The sequence below is a fragment of the Macaca fascicularis genome, chromosome 4 (genome assembly GCF_037993035.2).
Source record: "Macaca fascicularis isolate 582-1 chromosome 4, T2T-MFA8v1.1".
Classification (NCBI taxonomy): Eukaryota; Metazoa; Chordata; class Mammalia; order Primates; family Cercopithecidae; genus Macaca; species Macaca fascicularis.
Genome location: NC_088378.1, coordinates 29,658,354 through 29,665,531, shown reverse-complemented (window position 1 = coordinate 29,665,531; position 7,178 = coordinate 29,658,354).

The window sequence follows — 7,178 nt, the reverse complement described above, 5'->3', positions numbered from 1 at the left end:
AGCTGCTCCTTCAAATGGCTGGTTGTGTCATTATCAACTGTTGATGCCCATGCATGACTTTTTCGCTGACTTAAATGTCTGCTTCATTACATACCAAATTCATGTGCAGAACTGGGTCTGCTTAAAGACTTACTATTTAATTCCATTCATTTGTTTCTCTGTATCTGTGTCGGCATCTGTTTGAATTATTGTAATTTTAAAACAATGTATTTTAATAGTAAGGCAAGGGCTATCTTCATTCTTCTTTCTTTTAAAATTTTGCCTTGACTTGTGCCTTGCATTAAAAAGAATTTTTATTGTGGTATAATATATACACATTTGCTATTTTGACCATTTTTTGAATGTACAATACAGTGGCATTAATTATACTCAAAATATTGTACAACCACCACTACTATCTATTTCTAAGATTTTTTGTCACCCCCAAACAGAAACTCTGTACTCATTAAGCAATAACTTCCCATTATTCGTTCTGTCAAGCTCCTGGTATCCTGTAATCTACTTTCTGTCTCTACCAATTTGCCAGTTCTAGATATTTCACAGAAGTAGAACCATATGATATTTGTCCTTTTTTGGTCTGGCTTTTTTTATTTAGCATAATGTTTCCAAGATTCATCCATGCTGTAGCATGTATCAGAACTTCATTTATTTTTGTGGCTGAAAAATATTCCATTGTACGTATACCACATTTGTTAGTCTATTCCTCTGTTAAGGACATCCCTTGTATTTATACTTTTGGAATAACTTCAGAATAATTTTGTTGAAACTCTCCCAAATCCCCCTAATTTCTTCTTAACATCCTTTCATGTCCCTTTCTATCTCTATTACAATCTAGTAATGCTACTCAGGTTGTTAATACTGAGTACCTTTATCCTGGCCCAAGCCAAGCCTTGTACCTGATCCCTGAACCTCTCCTCCTCTCAAGCTAACCCATGCTTCAAAATTATTGACTTCCACCTTCGTTCTAGTAAAAATAGACATTCCTTCAGTGCAATTGATCTCATAGAGGTATTGGGAAGAAACAATCTGAACGAATTGTCCGTAGGTTGTGAATGTTACATCCTCTTAGCCCTCTTGGTGAAATGTGTATTTTAGGAAAAAGATGTTTGTGAATTTAAATGATTTTCTATTTTGTAGAATTCCAATAGTATAGTAAAGTATCTTTTAAAATTTTCTACACATGGGTAACATATTTTTGAATCGAGGGCCAGCTTCTTGCATTGGCTGCCCATACATGCTATCTTAAGGCATTCCTGTTTTTTGTTTTTTTCCAGAAATTGTTTTTATTTTCACTAATGAATCCATTGATTTTATTTTATTTTGGAATTCCTACCGTAGTACTGACATTAGTGACCTCAGCGATGGTGGAAATGGGAAGTGGTTTGCATGTGTGATTGGCAGTGGGTAGGTGTAAATCAGGTACTATTTTAAGATGAAATCTTCCTGTAAGTAACCAAATGCTAAGTTCTATATTGCAGTCCACAGATCAGGGATGGGAAAGAGAAATGAGGGTTGGCATGGTATGAGACTGCTTCATGGATTATTCTAGAATAATTTCTTTGGAAATGTGAGTTATAGAACTTCTGTTCTTTTTAAAAGTAAAGATAAAATCCTAGGAGAAAGAAACTTAGATGGGTAATATTAGTTCTTCTGCTTTGTATATATAGTGGGAAAAGCATTGGTTTTGGAATCATAGAGACGTGGGTTAAATTCATGACCCTGTCACTAAGTAGCCTATGTTATCTAAGCCATGTTAATTTTTCTCTCTGAGTCTTGGTTTCCTCAACTAAAAAATATACCTCACTGAGTTGTTTTAAAGATCAAGTAACTTAAATGTGACACTCCTGGCAGTATATAGTTCATTGTATATATGCAACGAAGATCAATTTCCTTTTTCTTTCTTTCCTAAATGACAACAACAGTAGCATAGAGGAAATATTTTCTAGCACCAAATGTCAACCCTGCTTAGATTAATGGTTGAATAAAGATAATGTCTTAAACTTTCATAATGCCTTAACTTTCCTATGTGTAGCTTTCATTTCATGCTTCACTAAACTATGGTGCTTGCAAGGCACCTCAAACTTTTCTAGTACAGAGCATACTGTAAGCAGGATAGAATTAACATTATCTCTGGTCTATAAAGTACGGTACCTGAATTCATAGTGATTGATAGGACGCATGTTGATGTTGCCCTGGTACACATTCTTGCCTGAGTCCTGCAGCAGTGTTTTGCCACCTGTAACTGTGCCGAATAAAAGTGGTTCCATCTATCATTGCTGTAGCTTTTCCTCACAGAAACAGTCTTGATAAGGATAACAAATCCAGGACATCATAGTATCAACAATCCTTTCCTCTTCAAAGGCATCTTTCAGACAAGGCTTTAATAGCCCTGCACAAACATTAATTATATAAACCTTGCACACTATTGCTTTGTGGGAGGCTAAGTGTTGAGTAAAAGTGATCATCTGAACACAGGTTGGCATATGGGGGCAGTATGGAAATAGGAAAAGTAGGAAGTGGCTGCTCGGCATGTATTCATTGCTGATAAAAAGTCAGCAGTGTGACGCTGGCTGGTCCTATGTATACTTCTGCTAGATTTCCTACCCATGTACGAAATGCATGCCTTTCTTTGTTAAAGAGAAATTTGTGAGCGATATGAGCTGCTTAAATACAAAAGGTGTTAATTTTTATGATTAATTCAGCATACTGCATAGTCAGTGGCACCCTGATGTCTGGGGCTGAGTTGCTTAGTATCATCTGATGAAGAGACAACCCCAAATTGAGCTCAATCTGATTCCTGTACTACGTGGTGAATAAGAAACTTAATGGCTTCTCATCAGAATATATCTTACCACCAGGAAATGATTTAGTGGAGAATTGAGCCTCAGTGTTTGTAGGAATAGTGTCTAAGATTTATATGATACTATCTCTGTATATATAATATGTAGTATATATGTGTCTGAATTTTTTTTGGTTTTATTTTGATCATAATTTTGCATCATTAGTGATTCAGAATGGTAGTAATGGATATTTTTTGGGAAAAAAGCTGTTACTTCAAAATGTCTAAAAGAAATCACACACATTTATTTAAATCTTTAATAATGCTTTTTAGACTACCATAAATAATATATCTATTTATGTCGCAATGATGCTGAATATACCACTAAAAATGCCAACTGTCTTTAATGCTTCAGCACTGGTTATTTTTTACCTTTTAGGATTTCTTATAATTTATGTGTCTTTGATTAATTTTTAATCTGGGAAAGCAAATTAATTGTTTTGTGTTTTGTTTGATAGGCATTTTTAAATGTAAAATTAATATAGAAAAATAATAATAAAGCTGAAGTAGGAGGATTGCTTAGGCCCAAGAGTTCAGGGTGATAGTGTACCATTATCATGCCTGTGAGTAGACACTGCACTCCAACCTGGGCAAGAACTTAGCATAGTACCTGGTACATGTAAGCATTCTATTGATATTTGTTAAATGAATTGGAATTACTATCATGAGCCATTTTCCTTGGTTGAAATCCTTGCTCATTTGATTCCTTGACTTGTTTTTGATAAACTCAAAGATGATTTCTGCATTTAAAAAATCTTTGCATAATTCAGAATGGAAGAATTCTTTTTTCTTCTCCCCAGGAAAAGTCTTATTTCATAGTTACACTTGTCCAGAAAACATAAGAGCTGCTGTGATAATTGATAGGAACTACCTGTAGTAGACGTTAATTATCTTCCCAGCATCCATTATCCACTTTCCTTCCTTCCTTGCCGTACTCAGATTTTCCTTTGAAGAGCCACCCCTCCATGTAGCAGCCCTCAGTTTGGGTGAGATTGCATGGACTCTAGTCCAAGGTGGATGCTGAATTAATTAATTAATTAATTTGAAACAGAGTCTGCCTCTCTTGCCCAGGCTGGAGTGCAATGGCGCAATCTCGGCTCACTGCAGGCTCCGTCTCCAGGGTTCATGCCATTCTGCCTCAGCCTCCCCAGCGGCTGGGACTACAGCGACCCGCCACCACGCCCGGCTAATTTTTGTATTTTTAGTAGAGATGGCGTTTCACTGTGTTAGCCAGGATAGTCTCCATCTCCTGACCTTGTGATCCGCCCGCCTTGGCCTCCCAAAGTGCTGGGATTACAGGCGTGAGCCACCGCGCCCAGCGGGATGCTGAATTTATATTACCCAACCAATCAGAACATTCTTCCCTCACTTATCATAGGCTTATGTATGTATGTGTGTCAGTTCCTAGGCCTTTAGGGTGGTTTAGGGGGAGTTCAATCAGTGAGAGGATTAAGAGATATGAGTGAGAATTCATGAGACCCACTTTCATGGGAGACGCATTTTGGAAACAGGAGGGAAACCTGAGGGTGACATATGGAGAAGCGCAAAACGTAGAAAACCACAGAGAAAAGAGCCAGGTCCCTGACTGAGCTGCCCCCGAAGCCAGTCCTACCTCTGAACTTTACTGTTATGTGAGCAAGTCCCTTTTGTTTTATAAAAAAAAAGGGACTAGTTTATTTTTGGTTGTAAAGGGGAAAAAATCTTAACCGATATGTAGCCTTATCTTGATCTTATTATTTTATATTAAAATAATAAGATACTAGATTCTTCACAAAATATTTTGATTAAGTTTTTGCTTTTAAAAGGAGATACAATTCATTCCAAAAGCACAAAAGTTCTTCTCTGACTAGAAAACAAAAATGCATTTGTGTATTTTAGATGACAAAGCCACTAGAAAAACTGGTAAAGTTTATGAGAAACTTATAAATGTCCACTTTTTGATTATCACAAGTATCCAAGATATTATGGGCTTTTGCATGCCACAATCAATTTATCCGTGTTTCACACACCTGATATTTATCATTGTACCCTATAAGCACTGTATGTTAGGGGGAAAAAACCTATTGCAATGGAGGTTAGAAAAAAATAACCATGTAAACAAAAGTCCATTCAGGTTACCTCTGGTGAGTTGTTTTTTCATGCCAACAAGTCTTTATTGCTTTATATTCTGCCTTAGTTTCCCTCTTTGTTCATTTTGAAACCTCCCAAAGTTAAACATTCCATGAAGAGTCATCCAAAACTGAGAATATATTTGGAATTCTGCTTCTCATGACCTAGTTGTATCGCAAGAGGGATCAAAGAGGTTTTGTTCTGTTTCTATAATCAGCTATTTCTTTGAGAGGGCAGATTCATAAGAGTTTGAATTATGCTTAGCAATGCATACAAGGCAAGTAGCTGCATGGCATTTTAATTACCTCCCTCCACTCCAGTGAAAAACAATGCCAGGCACAAGCAGATGTCCAAGGTTAAATTCAGTTTGATTCTCTTAACGTAGCAAATAATTTGACAGTCTCCTTTCTTCATAGGCTTTTTTTTTTTTTTTCCTTTTTCCAATCTTGGTCAGTTTGCTTCCCCACCCCTTCCTTTTATTTCCTAGGGATCTACCTTTTGCTAATGGTGAGACAATTTCTACTCGACAATTTTTTCTCTCTGCTAGACTTTATATGGCATAATATTAATACTCACAAAGAGAACAGATGGGTGTCTTTGGAATTAACCAATTATAGTAATACCTTAATCTGAATTGACTAATTAAAACCCTCAATTAACTGGTATTGATAATTCAACATATGTGACCTCTATGATGACTTAATGATATAGTGAGTTTGCAAATGGACGCTTAGAATTTTTTTTCTGCCCTTTGCTGTAAAGAGACAAAAGCAAAGGGCAAGGAAATAGACTTGTCTAAGGACTTATTAAAACTCTTAAAAAACTCAAAGACTAATATGCAGGGTTTGTTCTAGGGTCAGTATACATTTAACCTAAGTTTTCATATTTTCAACATCTTTATAATCATCTGAATTAATCACGAATACTTTGAAATTTTTTCAGTTTTCAATTTAATTTGATGAACATTTATTGACCTTCCAAAATATTCTAAATACTGTTCTGTCAAAGCAATAAAAAATGAGTTTTCCACTTACTATTGCTACCTAACAGATTACCCCAAAACTTGAAATAACAAGAGTCATTTTATTATGATTACACATTCTGGGAGACAGGAATTCAGAAAGGGCTCCAATGACTGGTTATGGCTTGGGGTGTCTCACATGGTTGTACTCTAACAGTGGTTGGAGCTGGAACAGCAAGGGGCTTGTGCAGCTGAGGACGCTATAGTTGTGTAGCTTCAGAGCCTCTCCAGATGCTCTCTCTGAGCTGAACAGCTTGGGCTTCCTCACAGCATGGCAGCTCTGAGCAAGTGTTTGAGTTAACAGTGTAGAAGTTATATCACCTTTATGACGTTTAGGAGCCTTGACAGTCATGCAGTGTCACTGCTGCTGCATCCTATTGATTACAAATGAGTCACCAGTCCCTGCTAATTCAAGAGAAGGGGAATTAGACTTTGTATCTCATTGAGATAGTGGTGAGGTTCTAGAAAAGCATGTAGGACTAGAAATATGGTCATCTTTGGAAAATATGATTACACATAATGCACATCTTTTCCAAAGAAGCTCACAATCTAGGATAAACGCATGATTCTCAACCTGCATATTGAGACACCCCAGATTTCTGTGACAAACTCATAGGGTAGCTGAAGGATATTTTATATTTTTGAGGGAAACAAAGTGACACGTGTCATACCATGTAAATTACTTCTACTAAGTTGTTTGGCCTTGATTACTCAATAAACAGAATGGTTTGGCATTTCTTCTGTCCCATCTATGCCATGGAAAAATTAAAGAAACACTAAAAAATTATAGCAACAGAGAAAGTTTAGGAAACAGTGAGATAAAACCAAGACATAGGAATTCAACTACAGTTCTAGCAGACCCATAACTAACATTTGTAGGGTTCAGGGCATGAGTACAAATGGAGCCACTAGCCTGCCCCTTTCTCTTCCCCCTTACCTTTGTGAGATCACATGCACGTGTGCATGAACATCCCAGCTTTCATATCCGAGCTCTGTACTCTCTCTCTCCTACCCTAAAGAAGAGCCTCTTCTTCATCCTGGGAATGAGCGTACCAGAGGCAAATCAACCGTCTGGAGGAAGGGTCATGGGAAGAGGTCCATGTGGAAGCAGACTCAATATGGATTTAAGTAAGAAATTCTGGAGTTACAGGTACCCAGAATGTGACTTAGGAAAAGATACCAGGGCCATGGATAAACATGTGCCCTTGG